Source organism: Schistocerca piceifrons, unplaced genomic scaffold (genome assembly GCF_021461385.2).
Source record: "Schistocerca piceifrons isolate TAMUIC-IGC-003096 unplaced genomic scaffold, iqSchPice1.1 HiC_scaffold_538, whole genome shotgun sequence".
In the NCBI taxonomy this organism is placed as follows: domain Eukaryota; kingdom Metazoa; phylum Arthropoda; class Insecta; order Orthoptera; family Acrididae; genus Schistocerca; species Schistocerca piceifrons.
Genome location: NW_025728775.1, coordinates 609,781 through 628,320, shown reverse-complemented (window position 1 = coordinate 628,320; position 18,540 = coordinate 609,781). Strand labels below are relative to the sequence as shown.

Here is an 18,540-nt window from a genome sequence, read left to right as displayed (position 1 = left end):
CAGTGTGGACGTGCCTAGTCTTCCGCTCCGCCGTAGCGTTACGTATAGTGGACTATCGTTTTTGTTTACGTGTTGTGTTGCAACTTCTGTGAGTGTTTCTCCGTCGTTGTTTCGTACCTTGTGTTACTTTCTGTCCTTATTTCAGTGTTTTTTGTGTAGCGGTTTCGACCGCATATTTTGAAAATGTCGTCCCAGGTTATTCCTCGTCAGGCTACAGTTAGTTTTGCTTTTGACAAGTCAACCCGCCATGTGCAACCTAGTTCTCTTGAGATTCATGATTGGTTGGTAGATACCTTTGGTGTTCATTCGGATCAGGTGCACACTGCTTATTTTGATACCGAACTGTATGTTTTCTTTGTTAAGTTTATGGACCCACTTCAGGTTGATAAAATTCTTTCTAAATATGGTCATCAAGTTCTCTTTCGGCATCGGGATGATTCTGTAAGTACCGTGCTGCTTTCCAATGCTTCCATCACGTATACCAATGTTCGTGTTTACAACCTTCCACCGGAGGTGGATAATGTCTATCTTAAGGAGGGTCTACAGAAGTATGGTGATGTAAAGAGCATTCGCCTTGAACGCTGGTCAAGCCAACATCGCCTGCAATGTTACAGTGGTATTCGTTCAGTCGAAATGCACGTTAAGCAGAATATTCCATCTCACCTGCAGATCGGTGGATATCGTGTCCATGTAACATATAGTGGTCAGGTTGGCACCTGTTTTTTGTGCAATGAAAGTGGTCACGTGCGTACCGACTGTCCGCGGAGAGTTTTTGTTTTAAAAAATTCTCTCGAACAGCGTCGCAAGTTAACGGTCGCTGACCTCGTTGCAGGTGGTTCTGCTATTGGTGTAGCACAGTCCAGTGGTAGTAGCGCCCCGCCACAGGTTTTGCGCACCCCTGATACAGAATTTCCTCCTTTGCGTGCTAAATCTGATGTTGTTCCGTCTGTCCCTCAGGTGGGTGTGCCACTTTTGAATAATAAGAGGCGTCGCCCACACGATGGAAATAGTACGGATGAGGATCTCCCTGAGATGCCCCAGTCCGAGCGACCGGCATCCTCCGAGCCACTGTGTACTGTAGCTGCTCCCTGCCCTCCTGAGGTAGCGGTTCCGGTGGCGGCTGCTGGCGCCCCTCCGGCCTCCGACGCAGCTTCTCTCGAGTCGGGTCGTCGGTCGGGCCTGTTGGCGCCGTCTTCCGAACCGACTTCGATGTCACAACAAGTGGAGCCGCGACAACTTCCTGCTTCGCTGCCCCATACCTCTGCCAGCGGAGCTGCTCCGCTTCCTTCCAACTCTGCGGCCTCGGACTTTCCTGCTCACGTTTCGCCTCCGTGCAGTCCATGTTTGCCGGAAGCTAGTGCAGGTGTTGACCATTCCGTTTTGTCGGATGTTTCCCCCGCGACCCCGGATCCCGCATGTGGACCGGCGCGGGTGGTGTCGGATACAGAACTTGACCCTCCTACGTCACCGGCAGCTGAAGTTTCCTTGCCCGTCAGCCGACGCAAGTTACGCGTTCAGCCGAACGTTAATGCTGTTCGTAAAAAACCGAAACGTAAGGGATCCGCGGAACGGGGTAGCAGTCCCCCTCCCTCGGATGCCTCCGTCACCCCTGCTATGGACTGTGACGCTGGTGCGTCGGTGTAGGTGATTTGTTTTCTCGCTTTTCTCTCTATGGTTCAAGCATACACCTTTCTTACCTTAAATGTTAACCGTATTGAGTCCGACGTTCGCATTGCCTCTTTGCGGCAGTTTATTTACGACGCCTGTGCGGACGTAGTGTTTTTGCAGGAAGTGTTGTTTTCTGATCTCTCTCTACCTGGATTTCAAACTGTTTTTAATGTCGCGCCGGAATATTCAACAGGAACTGCTCTTTTCTTTCGAGAGGGCATTCCTATTACTGACATTGAATTCCTTGACTCTGGCCGTGGGATTGGTTGTCGTCTTTTTGATCTCCGCCTCGTTGTTTTGTATGCCCCCTCTGGTTCGGGTCACACTGTGGCTCGTTCGCGCTTTTATAAAGAAGAGCTTATTTATCTTTTGCGCCAGAGTCCTCGGAGTCTCCTGCTCGGAGGCGATTTTAATTGTGTTTTACGCCCTGCAGACCAGTCCCCCAATTTTAATTATTGCCGTGATTTACATGACTTAGTTCGTACGATGCATCTGCGTGATGTTTGGGAACACAAATATCCAACCCTGGTGAAATATACGTTTTTTACCGCGTCCTCATGCAGTAGACTCGACAGATTCTATTTATCTGATTTTTTATGTGATAAAATTCTTTCTGTCGATGTTATTCCTACTAGTTTTTCTGACCATTGTGCTTTTACTGCAACTGTAAATCTTAGTCGCCAACCTGCAAAACTTTATCGTTCCCAGTGGATGTTAAATGTTTCCCACCTTGCCGACAGTGCTATGGATGATGTTATAAGTGGCGTGTGGGAGCGATGTCTTCGCTCTGTCCCGCGATACCCCTCCTTGCTGGTTTGGTGGACTGCGTTTGCCAAGCCTAAGATTCGTCAAACTTTGATTTTCTACTGTGCTGCTAGGACGCGTGATTTTAAGAACACGTATGAATATTACTACTCTGTCCTGCGTGAACTATATGACGCGGCGGGTACCTCTCCACTGCGGATCCATGATGTTCGTCGTATTAAAGCCAAGCTCTTGAGCCTTAAACGACGACAGATGGATGGTCTGCGAGTTAAGTCGAAACCTCACTCTCTTGTTGAAGGTGAACTGACATCCTTGTACCACCTGCTACGGCATCAGACTCGTCGTCGTCGCTCCTTCATCTCTTCTCTTACGGTGGATGATGGGCGACAGCTTAGTGCACAGGAGGAAATGGTTCGTGCTCTTCATCAGTATTACACTAGTCTCTATTCTGCCGATGATTCTGGTGAGTCTTTTTCGGATGATGTCTTTGGGGATCTAACTGCGACGATCGCGCCTGACGCGAACGGCGAATTTCTCCGGGAGTTCCAGGTAGATGATGTTTTCGATTTTATTGCTCGCTCTCCGTCCAGTAAATCGCCGGGTCCAGACGGCCTGCCTAAAGAATTTTATCTCCGTTTTTGGCCTCTTTTGGGTGGCATTTTTACGCAGATTTTAAATGAGATTGTCAGGGGGATGGATGTGCCTGCCGATTTTAAAGTAGGGAAAATTGTTTTAATCCCGAAGTCCTCTGGTCGTTTATCTGCTGCCAATCTTCGTCCGCTCACATTGCTGAATTTTGACTATAAGACAGCTGCTAGAGCGCTCAATAGCCGGTTGTCTTCTCTGCTTCGGGGTGTGATTGGTGCACATCAATGTTGTTTTCATGATAGATCTATTCTGACACCAGTAGCCGAATATCGGGATGTTGTCTCGGTTGCGGCGGTTACAAACGTACATTGTGCCTTTGCCTTCCTTGATTTTTATAAGGCTTTTGATCACGTCAGTCATGTGTTTTTAGATCGTGTTTTAGGTACAATAGGTTTTAACGCTTCATCACGTGGTGTTCTTGGCAATTTGTATAGGGGAATAACAGCTCGGGTGTCAGTCAATGGGCAGCTGACGCCGCCCATTGCTATCCGCCGCGGAGTGCCTCAGGGTAGTCCGCTCTCTATGTCTTTATTCGTATTGTCCCTGGAACCGCTGCTTCGGACTATTGCTCTCAAGCTTCAGGGTATATCCCTCTCTGGTGGGAAGCTCTCTGTTAAGGCATATGCGGATGATGTCGTTGTTCTCCTCCGTCAACGTGATGATATCCCGTTGTTGAAAGGGGCGGTTGATGCATACTGTCGTGTCTCTGGAGCGCGTCTCAATCAGGGTAAATGTAAGTTCCTTGATATTCGAGGATTTCGCGATGCTGACGTCCCTTGGGCCACTTTTGTCGATCGCCATACGTCCTTGGGGATTATCATTGATCGGTGTCCTCTAAAAATGGCGGCTCTCAATTGGAAATCTGTCACCGAGAAGATACAGGGGGCTCTGATGGTCCATGAGCAGCGCTCTGCTACCATTTTGCAAAAAGTCAGAATTTTAGACACCTACGTTCTATCTAAAGCTTATTATGTTGCTCAGCTGTTCCCACTTCCCATGATGGTGGCGAAAAGGTTGCGCCAATTGTCTAGCAGGTTTATATGGAAGGGCCATCTATTCAAGTTACGTTACGAGGTAATGACGAAACCGCGTCTCTCCGGAGGCTTGGGCCTCTCTGACATTACTCGCAAGGCGTCTGCTTTGTACGTCCGCCGAACGACTCTAATTGTTATGCAAGAAGTAACTTCAATTACATCCAGGCTTTTTACTGTTGTGCGTCCGGCGAGCCTTGCTCCACCTGTCGATGTCGGACGCCTAAATTTTAAGTTGAAACACATTCGGGAATTTTACATTGCGGTGAGTTACCTCGGTGACGTCTTCTTGCGGCGACCGGTGCCAACGACCAAGGGCTTGATTGCCCGCTGGGAGGGGCTGGCCGGTCCCAATCCAATAGAACTGGCGTCTCCATCTGTGTCCTGGAGGAACGTCTGGAAGAACGTTAGTCTGCCGATCCACTCTATGGCCGTGGCGTCCACGTGGTATAGGGTAATAAATAATTTGGTTCCCACCAATGTACGACTGCACCGTATTGGTCTTTCTGACACGGACACCTGTACTCGGTGTGGTCTCCTGGATACCCTTGAACATCGATTCACCTGCTGTGGGCACCTTGCTAATTGGCGTTGGCTCAGGAAACAACTTGCTTTTGTCACTAGGTCTGCTGAAGCCGCTTATACTATTGACATCATCGTCCGGCCCGATTCTTCCTTTTTTCCGCGGACGAAGCTCCATACCGTCATGTGGTTGATTGGCCATTTCGTACATTTTGTCAACAGTTGTCATGAAGAGGATGGACACCTAGCGTTTCGGCAGTACATGCATACTGCTTACTGGCAGCGCTTGCGATTGCCAGGCCTCCGAGATGATTTTGCCAATATGCTTAGCCTGACATTTGAAAGAGAGGGTGTTGGCTAAGGTCACCTGTGTGAGCCATTTTCTTTTATACTGTTTCTGGATTTGCCGCCTTTATATATGTTTCTTCTCTACACCAGGACTGAAGTTTTCGTGTTTTAATCTTTATTTCAGTCAGCAGTCTACATTATATAGTCATGTTTTAGGATTTTCATTTCAGTACTGTAAAAAAAAAAAAAAAAGTGGCTAGGATACCTGGCTTTCACCCAGGAGGCCCGGGTTCGATTCCCGATACCGGAATGGAATTTTTTCGGGACAAATCACGACAAGTTTTGACCCTGCGAAATGCTGTCTCACGTCCTCCTCGCATTACAGCTACTACCGGTTCATAAACGTCAGCTGAAAACAGTCGAGAGAAACGGGCACGCAATGAAATTACTACGAGCAGCAGAATAAAGGGAGAAGAGACGCTGGTCCACTGTTGGACTGCTACCATAGAAATGTTATGTGGAAATACGCAGAGCTATTCACGCGAAGCGCTGGAAGACTGTGTGCACTGAGGCCCGTTAGCTCAGTTGGTTAGAGCGTCGTGCTAATAACGCGAAGGTCGTGGGTTCGATCCCCCCACGGGCCACTACGATTTCACTACTTCAAAAAGGCAACGCCGATTTCCCCGGGGAAGTATGGTGACAAAGAAATCGTCAAATTGTGTGGGAGCTGATAGGGGACCCGAACGCGACTTGTCGGCACGCGCTAAAACACTTCACTGGTCACAGTACGCTGAACACACAGTTTCTCGTCCGATCACCGCTACTGCGTGACGCCGGGCGTTGTCAGTGCTTGGGCGGGTGACCGCCTGCGAACACAGGGCGCTGCCGACAGTTTCAATTCGTATTTCTCTTTCCTCTTCGGTTTCGGAGCTGCAGCGCTATTCGGTCAAGGGCACTGGCGCCACGTTTTGCCTCTCGGTATGCCAAGTCGCGCCGTGCGGCCACAGTGAAATGAAGGAGCGTGTTGTAAAATTTTCGACAAAGAAAAAAAAAGAAATGTACTAGTAATGAAACAGTATTTGTCTGACAGAACATGTAAAATGAGACAATGCACGATAACAGGCAGCAGGTCTTTATTTGAGGCATAAGTAATGTTGTGCCCGCCTCGCCATACCTCTCTCAGTCGTTTCGCGTACTTGTCCTTTTGATATAGGCCGATTGGAGAGCGTCAGCTCTTAAATTACATACTATTAAAAAAAAAAAAAAAAAAAAAAAAGGGGTATGATTCCTGCTTAGGGTGCAGGAGGTCCCGGGTTCAAATCCCGGACGAGCCCTAGCGTTTTGTGCAAACTGATCGCACGTCAGTGGCTGAGTCAGCGCAAAAAGCTCGCCGTCAATATCAAATGAATTTCTTATTCGATGTGAGCAATTGACACTCGGGTCCGACGCGTGAAGGCGATTACGAAGGTTTCGGGTACAGATGGTAGCAGATGCATGTTAGTACGTCTTGCTTAAAGTGTTGAAAAAGTGTTTCCGCCCGGGATCGAACCGGGGACCTTCCGCGTGTTAGGCAGACGTGATAACCGCTACACCACGGAAACTGCTTGTGTGCATCTTACTTCACAGACAACTTGTAGTGATGTTGCCATCGTAACTAAAAAATTCAATAAATGTGGTACTTGCAAAACGAAGGGACATGCAGCAGATCCACACACGACGTGGCTCATTGGAGGACAATACGACATAGGCAGGAAAATACTGTTCCCGCCCGGGATCGAACCGGGGACCTTCTGCGTGTGAAGCAGACGTGATAACCGCTACACTACGGAAACGACGGACCCCAGGAGTCCATCCTTGTTCACTCGAACTTGCCTCAGACTTTCTCTCGTCCGCGAATGCACACACGACAGTTCTTTTGTCAGCCTGGAACCCATCACAGCCGAGGGCTCAAGAAGTCTTCGGGGTGCTCGAGAGGGTGTCTGCCGTAGCACCCCTAACGAGATAGCGGCGTTTCGCGCAGTCGTTATTGCAAGTCATATCAGCAAAAGCAATCACTTTCTCAGCAGCAGGCAGTGCGAGCCCAGCGGCAGCTCTACATGAAGGTACCAGTAGCCCAGGAAGGCCGCCGACCGCGGGAATTCGCACCGCCCCCATCCCGCCAGCGTACACGAAAGTTCCGCTTTAGACGCCGTGCAGTGTGGACGTGCCTAGTCTTCCGCTCCGCCGTAGCGTTACGTATAGTGGACTATCGTTTTTGTTACGTGTTGTGTTGCCACTTCTGAGAGTATTTCTCCGTCGTTGTTTCGTACCTTGTGTTACTTTCTGTCCTTATTTCAGTGTTTTTTGTGTAGCGGTTTCGACCGCATATTTTGAAAATGTCGTCCCAGGTTATTCCTCGTCAGGCTATAGTTAGTTTTGCTTTTGACAAGTCAACCCGCCATGTGCAACCTAGTTCTCTTGAGATTCATGATTGGTTGGTAGATACCTTTGGTGTTCATTCGGATCAGGTGCACACTGCTTATTTTGATACCGAACTGTATGTTTTCTTTGTTAAGTTTATGGACCAACTTCAGGTTGATAAAATTCTTTCTAAATATGGTCATCAAGTTCTCTTTCGGCATCGGGATGATTCTGTAAGTACCGTGCTGCTTTCCAATGCTTCCATCACGTATACCAATGTTCGTGTTTACAACCTTCCACCGGAGGTGGATAATGTCTATCTTAAGGAGGGTCTACAGAAGTATGGTGATGTAAAGAGCATTCGCCTTGAACGCTGGTCAAGCCAACATCGCCTGCAATGTTACAGTGGTATTCGTTCAGTCGAAATGCACGTTAAGCAGAATATTCCATCTCACCTGCAGATCGGTGGATATCGTGTCCATGTAACATATAGTGGTCAGGTTGGCACCTGTTTTTTGTGCAATGAAAGTGGTCACGTGCGTACCGACTGTCCGCGGAGAGTTTTTGTTTTAAAAAATTCTCTCGAACAGCGTCGCAAGTTAACAGTCGCTGACCTCGTTGCAGGTGGTTCTGCTCTTGGTGTAGCACAGTCCAGTGGTAGTAGCGCCCCGCCACAGGTTTTGCGCACCCCTGATACAGAATTTCCTCCTTTGCGTGCTAAATCTGATGTTGTTCCGTCTGTCCCTCAGGTGGGTGTGCCACTTTTGAATAATAAGAGGCGTCGCCCACACGATGGAAATAGTACGGATGAGGATCTCCCTGAGATGCCCCAGTCCGAGCGACCGGCATCCTCCGAGCCACTGTGTACTGTAGCTGCTCCCTGCCCTCCTGAGGTAGCGGTTCCGGTGGCGGCTGCTGGCGCCCCTCCGGCCTCCGACGCAGCTTCTCTCGAGTCGGGTCGTCGGTCGGGCCTGTTGGCGCCGTCTTCCGAACCGACTTCGATGTCACAACAAGTGGAGCCGCGACAACTTCCTGCTTCGCTGCCCCATACCTCTGCCAGCGGAGCTGCTCCGCTTCTTTCCAACTCTGCGGCCTCGGACCTTCCTGCTCACGTTTCGCCTCCGTGCAGTCCATGTTTGCCGGAAGCTAGTGCAGGTGTTGACCATTCCGTTTTGTCGGATGTTTCCCCCGCGACCCCGGATCCCGCATGTGGACCGGCGCGGGTGGTGTTGGATACAGAACTTGACCCTCCTACGTCACCGGCGGCTGAAGTTTCCTTGCCCGTCAGCCGACGCAAGTTACGCGTTCAGCCGAACGTTAATGCTGTTCGTAAAAAACCGAAACGTAAGGGATCCGCGGCACGGGGTAGCAGTCCCCCTCCCTCGGATGCCTCCGTCGCCCCTGCTATGGACTGTGACGCTGGTGCGTCGGTGTAGGTGATTTGTTTTCTCGCTTTTCTCTCTATGGTTCAAGCATACACCTTTCTTACCTTAAATGTTAACCGTATTGAGTCCGACGTTCGCATTGCCTCTTTGCGGCAGTTTATTTACGACGCCTGTGCGGACGTAGTGTTTTTGCAGGAAGTGTTGTTTTCTGATCTCTCTCTACCTGGATTTCAAACTGTTTTTAATGTCGCGCCGGAATATTCAACAGGAACTGCTCTTTTCTTTCGAGAGGGCATTCCTATTACTGACATTGAATTCCTTGACTCTGGCCGTGGGATTGGTTGTCGTCTTTTTGATCTCCGCCTCGTTGTTTTGTATGCCCCCTCTGGTTCGGGTCACAGTGTGGCTCGATCGCGCTTTTATAAAGAAGAGCTTATTTATCTTTTGCGCCAGAGTCCTCGGAGTCTCCTGCTCGGAGGCGATTTTAATTGTGTTTTACGCCCTGCAGACCAGTCCCCCAATTTTAATTATTGCCGTGATTTACATGACTTAGTTCGTACGATGCATCTGCGTGATGTTTGGGAACACAAATATCCAACCCTGGTGAAATATACGTTTTTTACCGCGTCCTCATGCAGTAGACTCGACAGATTCTATTTATCTGATTTTTTATGTGATAAAATTCTTTCTGTCGATGTTATTCCTACTAGTTTTTCTGACCATTGTGCTTTTACTGCAACTGTAAATCTTAGTCACCAACCTGCAAAACTTTATCGTTCCCAGTGGATGTTAAATGTTTCCCACCTTGCCGACAGTGCTATGGATGATGTTATAAGTGGCGTGTGGGAGCGATGTCTTCGCTCTGTCCCGCGATACCCCTCCTTGCTGGTTTGGTGGACTGCGTTTGCCAAGCCCAAGATTCGTCAGACTTTGATTTTCTACTGTGCTGCTAGGACGCGTGATTTTAAGAACACGTATGAATATTACTACTCTGTCCTGCGTGAACTGTATGACGCGGCGGGTACCTCTCCACTGCGGATCCATGATGTTCGTCGTATTAAAGCCAAGCTCTTGAGCCTTAAACGACGACAGATGGATGGTCTGCGAGTTAAGTCGAAACCTCACTCTCTTGTTGAAGGTGAACTGACATCCTTGTACCACCTGCTACGGCATCAGACTCGTCGTCGTCGCTCCTTCATCTCTTCTCTTACAGTGGATGATGGGCGACAGCTTAGTGCACAGGAGGAAATGGTTCGTGCTCTTCATCAGTATTACACTAGTCTCTATTCTGCCGATGATTCTGGTGAGTCTCTTTCGGATGATGTCTTTGGGGATCTAACTGCGACGATCGCGCCTGACGCGAACGGCGAATTTCTCCGGGAGTTCCAGGTAGATGATGTTTTCGATTTTATTGCTCGCTCTCCGTCCAGTAAATCGCCGGGTCCAGACGGCCTGCCTAAAGAATTTTATCTCCGTTTTTGGCCTCTTTTGGGTGGCATTTTTACGCAGATTTTAAATGAGATTGTCAGAGGGATGGATGTGCCTGCCGATTTTAAAGTAGGGAAAATTGTTTTAATTCCGAAGTCTTCTGGTCGTTTATCTGCTGCCAATCTTCGTCCGCTCACATTGCTGAATTTTGACTATAAGACAGCTGCTAGAGCGCTCAATAGCCGGCTGTCTTCTCTGCTTCGGGGTGTGATTGGTGCACATCAATGTTGTTTTCATGATAGATCTATTCTGACACCAGTAGCCGAATATCGGGATGTTGTCTCGGTTGCGGCGGTTACAAACGTACATTGTGCCTTTGCCTTCCTTGATTTTTATAAGGCTTTTGATCACGTCAGTCATGTGTTTTTAGATCGTGTTTTAGGTACAATAGGTTTTAACGCTTCATCACGTGGTGTTCTTGGCAATTTGTACAGGGGAATAACAGCTCGGGTGTCAGTCAATGGGCAGCTGACGCCGCCCATTGCTATCCGCCGCGGAGTGCCTCAGGGTAGTCCGCTCTCTATGTCTTTATTCGTTTTGTCCCTGGAACCGCTGCTTCGGACTATTGCTCTCAAGCTTCAGGGTATGTCCCTCTCTGGTGGGAAGCTCTCGGTTAAGGCATATGCGGATGATGTCGTTGTTCTCCTCCGTCAACGAGATGATATCCCGTTGTTGAAAGGGGCAGTTGATGCATACTGTCGTGTCTCTGGAGCGCGTCTCAATCAGGGTAAATGTAAGTTCCTTGATATTCGAGGATTTCGCGATGCTGACGTCCCTTGGGCCACTTTTGTCGATCGCCATACGTCCTTGGGGATTATCATTGATCGGTGTCCTCTAAAAATGGCGGCTCTCAATTGGAAATCTGTCACCGAGAAGATACAGGGGGCTCTGATGGTCCATGAGCAGCGCTCTGCTACCATTTTGCAAAAAGTCAGAATTTTAGACACCTACGTTCTATGTAAAGCTTATTATGTTGCTCAGCTGCTCCCACTTCCCATGATGGTGGCGAAAAGGTTGCGCCAATTGTCTAGCAGGTTTATATGGAAGGGCCATCTATTCAAGTTACGTTACGAGGTAATGACGAAACCGCGTCTCTCCGGAGGCTTGGGCCTCTCTGACATTACTCGCAAGGCGTCTGCTTTGTACGTCCGCCGAACGACTCTAATTGTTACGCAAGAAGTGACTTCAATTACATCCAGGCTTTTTACTGTTGTGCGTCCGGCGAGCCTTGCTCCACCTGTCGATGTCGGACGCCTAAATTTTAAGTTGAAACACATTCGGGAATTTTACATTGCGTTGAGTTACCTCGGTGACGTCTTCTTGCGGCGACCGGTGCCAACGACCAAAGGCTTGATTGCCCGCTGGGAGGGGCTGGCCGGTCCCAATCCAATAGAACTGGCGTCTCCATCTGTGTCCTGGAGGAACGTCTGGAAGAACGTTAGTCTGCCGATCCACTCTATGGCCGTGGCGTCCACGTGGTATAGGGTAATAAATAATTTGGTTCCCACCAATGTACGACTGCACCGTATTGGTCTTTCTGACACGGACACCTGTACTCGGTGTGGTCTCCTGGATACCCTTGAACATCGATTCACCTGCTGTGGGCACCTTCCTAATTGGCGTTGGCTCAGGAAACAACTTGCTTTTGTCACTAGGTCTGCTGAAGCCGCTTATACTATTGACATCATCGTCCGGCCCGATTCTTCCTTTTTTCCGCGGACGAAGCTCCATACCGTCATGTGGTTGATTGGCCATTTCGTACATTTTGTCAACAGTTGTCATGAAGAGGATGGACACCTAGCGTTTCGGCAGTACATGCTTACTGCCTACTGGCAGCGCTTGCGATTGCCAGGCCTCCGAGATGATTTTGCCAATATGCTTAGCCTGACATTTGAAAGAGAGGGTGTTGGCTAAGGTCACCTGTGTGAGCCATTTTCTTTTATACTGTTTCTGGATTTGCCGCCTTTATATATGTTTCTTCTCTACACCAGGACTGAAGTTTTCGTGTTTTAATCTTTATTTCAGTAAGCAGTCTACAATATATAGTCATGTTTTAGGATTTTAATTTCAGTACTGTACTTCTTTTAAAGTGGCTGTGTGGTGGATATTCTTTAATATTTTTTTCAATAGATATATTCGTTCGAGTGGTAGAGTGTCTGCTTCAAAAAAAAAAAAAAAAAAAAAAAAAAAAAAAAAAAAAAAAAAAAGTTGGTTAGAGCGTCGTGCTAATAACGTAAAGAAAAAAAAAAAAAAAAAAATGGATAAGGCATAAAAAAAAAAAAAAAAGCGGTATGATTCCTGCTTAGGGTGCAGGAGGTCCCGGGTTCAAATCCCGGACGAGCCCTAGCGTTTTGTGCAAACTGATCGCACGTCAGTGGCTGAGTCAGCGCAAAAAGCTCGCCGTCAATATCAAACGAATTTCTTATTCGATGTGAGCAATTGACACTCGGGTCCGACGCGTGAAGGCGATTACGAAGGTTTCGGGTACAGATGGTAGCAGATGCATGTTAGTACGTCTTGCTTAAAGTGATGAAAAAGTGTTTCCGCCCGGGATCGAACCGGGGACCTTCTGCGTGTTAGGCAGACGTGATAACCGCTACACCACGGAAACTGCTTGTGTGCACCTTACTTCACAGACAACTTGTAGTGATGTTGCCATCGTAACTAAAAAATTCAATAAATGTGGTACTTGCAAAACGAAGGGACATGCAGCAGATCCACACACGACGTGGCTCATTGGAGGACAATACGACATAGGCAGGAAAATACTGTTCCCGCCCGGGATCGAACCGGGGACCTTCTGCGTGTGAAGCAGACGTGATAACCGCTACACTACGGAAACGACGGACCCCAGGAGTCCATCCTTGTTCACTCGAACTTGCCTCAGACTTTCTCTCGTCCGCGAATGCACACACGACAGTTCTTTTGTCAGCCTGGAACCCATCACAGCCGAGGGCTCAAGAAGTCTTCGGGGTGCTCGAGAGGGTGTCTGCCGTAGCACCCCTAACGAGATAGCGGCGTTTCGCGCAGTCGTTATTGCAAGTCATATCAGCAAAAGCAATCACTTTCTCAGCAGCAGGCAGTGCGAGCCCAGCGGCAGCTCTACATGAAGGTACCAGTAGCCCAGGAAGGCCGCCGACCGCGGGAATTCGCACCGCCCCCATCCCGCCAGCGTACACGAGACTTCCAGGGCACCCTGGACGACATCGAGGGACTGGAATAATTGGCATTCGCCGTGTCACAGGGCTCGTTGGTCTACGGGTATGATTCCTGCTTAGGGTGCAGGAGGTCCCGGGTTCAAATCCCGGACGAGCCCTAGCGTTTTGTGCAAACTGATCGCACGTCAGTGGCTGAGTCAGCGCAAAAAGCTCGCCGTCAATATCAAATGAATTTCTTATTCGATGTGAGCAATTGACACTCGGGTCCGACGCGTGAAGGCGATTACGAAGGTTTCGGGTACAGATGGTAGCAGATGCATGTTAGTACGTCTTGCTTAAAGTGATGAAAAAGTGTTTCCGCCCGGGATCGAACCGGGGACCTTCTGCGTGTTAGGCAGACGTGATAACCGCTACACCACGGAAACTGCTTGTGTGCACCTTACTTCACAGACAACTTGTAGTGATGTTGCCATCGTAACTAAAAAATTCAATAAATGTGGTACTTGCAAAACGAAGGGACATGCAGCAGATCCACACACGACGTGGCTCATTGGAGGACAATACGACATAGGCAGGAAAATACTGTTCCCGCCCGGGATCGAACCGGGGACCTTCTGCGTGTGAAGCAGACGTGATAACCGCTACACTACGGAAACGACGGACCCCAGGAGTCCATCCTTGTTCACTCGAACTTGCCTCAGACTTTCTCTCGTCCGCGAATGCACACACGACAGTTCTTTTGTCAGCCTGGAACCCATCACAGCCGAGGGCTCAAGAAGTCTTCGGGGTGCTCGAGAGGGTGTCTGCCGTAGCACCCCTAACGAGATAGCGGCGTTTCGCGCAGTCGTTATTGCAAGTCATATCAGCAAAAGCAATCACTTTCTCAGCAGCAGGCAGTGCGAGCCCAGCGGCAGCTCTACATGAAGGTACCAGTAGCCCAGGAAGGCCGCCGACCGCGGGAATTCGCACCGCCCCCATCCCGCCAGCGTACACGAGACTTCCAGGGCACCCTGGACGACATCGAGGGACTGGAATAATTGGCATTCGCCGTGTCACAGGGCTCGTTGGTCTAGGGGTATGATTCCTGCTTAGGGTGCAGGAGGTCCCGGGTTCAAATCCCGGACGAGCCCTAGCGTTTTGTGCAAACTGATCGCACGTCAGTGGCTGAGTCAGCGCAAAAAGCTCGCCGTCAATATCAAATGAATTTCTTATTCGATGTGAGCAATTGACACTCGGGTCCGACGCGTGAAGGCGATTACGAAGGTTTCGGGTACAGATGGTAGCAGATGCATGTTAGTACGTCTTGCTTAAAGTGATGAAAAAGTGTTTCCGCCCGGGATCGAACCGGGGACCTTCTGCGTGTTAGGCAGACGTGATAACCGCTACACCACGGAAACTGCTTGTGTGCACCTTACTTCACAGACAACTTGTAGTGATGTTGCCATCGTAACTAAAAAATTCAATAAATGTGGTACTTGCAAAACGAAGGGACATGCAGCAGATCCACACACGACGTGGCTCATTGGAGGACAATACGACATAGGCAGGAAAATACTGTTCCCGCCCGGGATCGAACCGGGGCCCTTCTGCGTGTGAAGCAGACGTGATAACCGCTACACTACGGAAACGACGGACCCCAGGAGTCCATCCTTGTTCACTCGAACTTGCCTCAGACTTTCTCTCGTCCGCGAATGCACACACGACAGTTCTTTTGTCAGCCTGGAACCCATCACAGCCGAGGGCTCAAGAAGTCTTCGGGGTGCTCGAGAGGGTGTCTGCCGTAGCACCCCTAACGAGATAGCGGCGTTTCGCGCAGTCGTTATTGCAAGTCATATCAGCAAAAGCAATCACTTTCTCAGCAGCAGGCAGTGCGAGCCCAGCGGCAGCTCTACATGAAGGTACCAGTAGCCCAGGAAGGCCGCCGACCGCGGGAATTCGCACCGCACCCATCCCGCCAGCGTACACGAGACTTCCAGGGCACCCTGGACGACATCGAGGGACCGGAATAATTGGCATTCGCCGTGTCACAGGGCTCGTTGGTCTAGGGGTATGATTCCTGCTTAGGGTGCAGGAGGTCCCGGGTTCAAATCCCGGACGAGCCCTAGCGTTTTGTGCAAACTGATCGCACGTCAGTGGCTGAGTCAGCGCAAAAAGCTCGCCGTCAATATCAAATGAATTTCTTATTCGATGTGAGCAATTGACACTCGGGTCCGACGCGTGAAGGCGATTACGAAGGTTTCGGGTACAGATGGTAGCAGATGCATGTTAGTACGTCTTGCTTAAAGTGATGAAAAAGTGTTTCCGCCCGGGATCGAACCGGGGACCTTCTGCGTGTTAGGCAGACGTGATAACCGCTACACCACGGAAACTGCTTGTGTGCACCTTACTTCACAGACAACTTGTAGTGATGTTGCCATCGTAACTAAAAAATTCAATAAATGTGGTACTTGCAAAACGAAGGGACATGCAGCAGATCCACACACGACGTGGCTCATTGGAGGACAATACGACATAGGCAGGAAAATACTGTTCCCGCCCGGGATCGAACCGGGGACCTTCTGCGTGTGAAGCAGACGTGATAACCGCTACACTACGGAAACGACGGACCCCAGGAGTCCATCCTTGTTCACTCGAACTTGCCTCAGACTTTCTCTCGTCCGCGAATGCACACACGACAGTTCTTTTGTCAGCCTGGAACCCATCACAGCCGAGGGCTCAAGAAGTCTTCGGGGTGCTCGAGAGGGTGTCTGCCGTAGCACCCCTAACGAGATAGCGGCGTTTCGCGCAGTCGTTATTGCAAGTCATATCAGCAAAAGCAATCACTTTCTCAGCAGCAGGCAGTGCGAGCCTAGCGGCAGCTCTACATGAAGGTACCAGTAGCCCAGGAAGGCCGCCGACCGCGGGAATTCGCACCGCCCCCATCCCGCCAGCGTACACGAGACTTCCAGGGCACCCTGGACGACATCGAGGGACTGGAATAATTGGCATTCGCCGTGTCACAGGGCTCGTTGGTCTAGGGGTATGATTCCTGCTTAGGGTGCAGGAGGTCCCGGGTTCAAATCCCGGACGAGCCCTAGCGTTTTGTGCAAACTGATCGCACGTCAGTGGCTGAGTCAGCGCAAAAAGCTCGCCGTCAATATCAAATGAATTTCTTATTCGATGTGAGCAATTGACACTCGGGTCCGACGCGTGAAGGCGATTACGAAGGTTTCGGGTACAGATGGTAGCAGATGCATGTTAGTACGTCTTGCTTAAAGTGATGAAAAAGTGTTTCCGCCCGGGATCGAACCGGGGACCTTCTGCGTGTTAGGCAGACGTGATAACCGCTACACCACGGAAACTGCTTGTGTGCACCTTACTTCACAGACAACTTGTAGTGATGTTGCCATCGTAACTAAAAAATTCAATAAATGTGGTACTTGCAAAACGAAGGGACATGCAGCAGATCCACACACGACGTGGCTCATTGGAGGACAATACGACATAGGCAGGAAAATACTGTTCCCGCCCGGGATCGAACCGGGGACCTTCTGCGTGTGAAGCAGACGTGATAACCGCTACACTACGGAAACGACGGACCCCAGGAGTCCATCCTTGTTCACTCGAACTTGCCTCAGACTTTCTCTCGTCCGCGAATGCACACACGACAGTTCTTTTGTCAGCCTGGAACCCATCACAGCCGAGGGCTCAAGAAGTCTTCGGGGTGCTCGAGAGGGTGTCTGCCGTAGCACCCCTAACGAGATAGCGGCGTTTCGCGCAGTCGTTATTGCAAGTCATATCAGCAAAAGCAATCACTTTCTCAGCAGCAGGCAGTGCGAGCCCAGCGGCAGCTCTACATGAAGGTACCAGTAGCCCAGGAAGGCCGCCGACCGCGGGAATTCGCACCGCCCCCATCCCGCCAGCGTACACGAGACTTCCAGGGCACCCTGGACGACATCGAGGGACTGGAATAATTGGCATTCGCCGTGTCACAGGGCTCGTTGGTCTAGGGGTATGATTCCTGCTTAGGGTGCAGGAGGTCCCGGGTTCAAATCCCGGACGAGCCCTAGCGTTTTGTGCAAACTGATCGCACGTCAGTGGCTGAGTCAGCGCAAAAAGCTCGCCGTCAATATCAAATGAATTTCTTATTCGATGTGAGCAATTGACACTCGGGTCCGACGCGTGAAGGCGATTACGAAGGTTTCGGGTACAGATGGTAGCAGATGCATGTTAGTACGTCTTGCTTAAAGTGATGAAAAAGTGTTTCCGCCCGGGATCGAACCGGGGACCTTCTGCGTGTTAGGCAGACGTGATAACCGCTACACCACGGAAACTGCTTGTGTGCACCTTACTTCACAGACAACTTGTAGTGATGTTGCCATCGTAACTAAAAAATTCAATAAATGTGGTACTTGCAAAACGAAGGGACATGCAGCAGATCCACACACGACGTGGCTCATTGGAGGACAATACGACATAGGCAGGAAAATACTGTTCCCGCCCGGGATCGAACCGGGGACCTTCTGCGTGTGAAGCAGACGTGATAACCGCTACACTACGGAAACGACGGACCCCAGGAGTCCATCCTTGTTCACTCGAACTTGCCTCAGACTTTCTCTCGTCCGCGAATGCACACACGACAGTTCTTTTGTCAGCCTGGAACCCATCACAGCCGAGGGCTCAAGAAGTCTTCGGGGTGCTCGAGAGGGTGTCTGCCGTAGCACCCCTAACGAGATAGCGGCGTTTCGCGCAGTCGTTATTGCAAGTCATATCAGCAAAAGCAATCACTTTCTCAGCAGCAGGCAGTGCGAGCCCAGCGGCAGCTCTACATGAAGGTACCAGTAGCCCAGGAAGGCCGCCGACCGCGGGAATTCGCACCGCCCCCATCCCGCCAGCGTACACGAGACTTCCAGGGCACCCTGGACGACATCGAGGGACTGGAATAATTGGCATTCGCCGTGTCACAGGGCTCGTTGGTCTAGGGGTATGATTCCTGCTTAGGGTGCAGGAGGTCCCGGGTTCAAATCCCGGACGAGCCCTAGCGTTTTGTGCAAACTGATCGCACGTCAGTGGCTGAGTCAGCGCAAAAAGCTCGCCGTCAATATCAAATGAATTTCTTATTCGATGTGAGCAATTGACACTCGGGTCCGACGCGTGAAGGCGATTACGAAGGTTTCGGGTACAGATGGTAGCAGATGCATGTTAGTA

General features: G+C 50.1%; 21 non-coding genes across 21 annotated transcripts; 7 read left to right on the top strand and 14 right to left on the bottom strand.

Annotated features, from left to right (window-relative positions):
• Positions 1–5,492: 5,492 nt before the first annotated feature.
• Positions 5,493–5,566, top strand: Trnai-aau. The gene has a single exon. It is a non-coding gene; the product is annotated as a tRNA-Ile (tRNA).
• Positions 5,567–6,450: 884 nt separating this feature from the next.
• On the bottom strand, positions 6,451–6,523 carry Trnav-aac. The gene has a single exon. It is a non-coding gene; the product is annotated as a tRNA-Val (tRNA).
• A 158-nt stretch (positions 6,524–6,681) lies between these two features.
• Trnav-cac lies at positions 6,682–6,754 on the bottom strand. Its single transcript has one exon. It is a non-coding gene; the product is annotated as a tRNA-Val (tRNA).
• Positions 6,755–12,733: 5,979 nt separating this feature from the next.
• On the bottom strand, positions 12,734–12,806 carry Trnav-aac. The gene has a single exon. It is a non-coding gene; the product is annotated as a tRNA-Val (tRNA).
• A 158-nt stretch (positions 12,807–12,964) lies between these two features.
• On the bottom strand, positions 12,965–13,037 carry Trnav-cac. The gene has a single exon. It is a non-coding gene; the product is annotated as a tRNA-Val (tRNA).
• Positions 13,038–13,439: 402 nt separating this feature from the next.
• Trnap-agg lies at positions 13,440–13,511 on the top strand. The gene has a single exon. It is a non-coding gene; the product is annotated as a tRNA-Pro (tRNA).
• Positions 13,512–13,705: 194 nt separating this feature from the next.
• Positions 13,706–13,778, bottom strand: Trnav-aac. The gene has a single exon. It is a non-coding gene; the product is annotated as a tRNA-Val (tRNA).
• A 158-nt stretch (positions 13,779–13,936) lies between these two features.
• Trnav-cac lies at positions 13,937–14,009 on the bottom strand. Its single transcript has one exon. It is a non-coding gene; the product is annotated as a tRNA-Val (tRNA).
• A 402-nt stretch (positions 14,010–14,411) lies between these two features.
• On the top strand, positions 14,412–14,483 carry Trnap-agg. The gene has a single exon. It is a non-coding gene; the product is annotated as a tRNA-Pro (tRNA).
• Positions 14,484–14,677: 194 nt separating this feature from the next.
• Positions 14,678–14,750, bottom strand: Trnav-aac. Its single transcript has one exon. It is a non-coding gene; the product is annotated as a tRNA-Val (tRNA).
• A 158-nt stretch (positions 14,751–14,908) lies between these two features.
• On the bottom strand, positions 14,909–14,981 carry Trnav-cac. The gene has a single exon. It is a non-coding gene; the product is annotated as a tRNA-Val (tRNA).
• Positions 14,982–15,383: 402 nt separating this feature from the next.
• Trnap-agg lies at positions 15,384–15,455 on the top strand. The gene has a single exon. It is a non-coding gene; the product is annotated as a tRNA-Pro (tRNA).
• A 194-nt stretch (positions 15,456–15,649) lies between these two features.
• Positions 15,650–15,722, bottom strand: Trnav-aac. The gene has a single exon. It is a non-coding gene; the product is annotated as a tRNA-Val (tRNA).
• A 158-nt stretch (positions 15,723–15,880) lies between these two features.
• Positions 15,881–15,953, bottom strand: Trnav-cac. The gene has a single exon. It is a non-coding gene; the product is annotated as a tRNA-Val (tRNA).
• A 402-nt stretch (positions 15,954–16,355) lies between these two features.
• Trnap-agg lies at positions 16,356–16,427 on the top strand. The gene has a single exon. It is a non-coding gene; the product is annotated as a tRNA-Pro (tRNA).
• Positions 16,428–16,621: 194 nt separating this feature from the next.
• Trnav-aac lies at positions 16,622–16,694 on the bottom strand. Its single transcript has one exon. It is a non-coding gene; the product is annotated as a tRNA-Val (tRNA).
• A 158-nt stretch (positions 16,695–16,852) lies between these two features.
• Positions 16,853–16,925, bottom strand: Trnav-cac. Its single transcript has one exon. It is a non-coding gene; the product is annotated as a tRNA-Val (tRNA).
• A 402-nt stretch (positions 16,926–17,327) lies between these two features.
• On the top strand, positions 17,328–17,399 carry Trnap-agg. Its single transcript has one exon. It is a non-coding gene; the product is annotated as a tRNA-Pro (tRNA).
• A 194-nt stretch (positions 17,400–17,593) lies between these two features.
• On the bottom strand, positions 17,594–17,666 carry Trnav-aac. Its single transcript has one exon. It is a non-coding gene; the product is annotated as a tRNA-Val (tRNA).
• Positions 17,667–17,824: 158 nt separating this feature from the next.
• Positions 17,825–17,897, bottom strand: Trnav-cac. The gene has a single exon. It is a non-coding gene; the product is annotated as a tRNA-Val (tRNA).
• A 402-nt stretch (positions 17,898–18,299) lies between these two features.
• Trnap-agg lies at positions 18,300–18,371 on the top strand. The gene has a single exon. It is a non-coding gene; the product is annotated as a tRNA-Pro (tRNA).
• Positions 18,372–18,540: the final 169 nt, after the last annotated feature.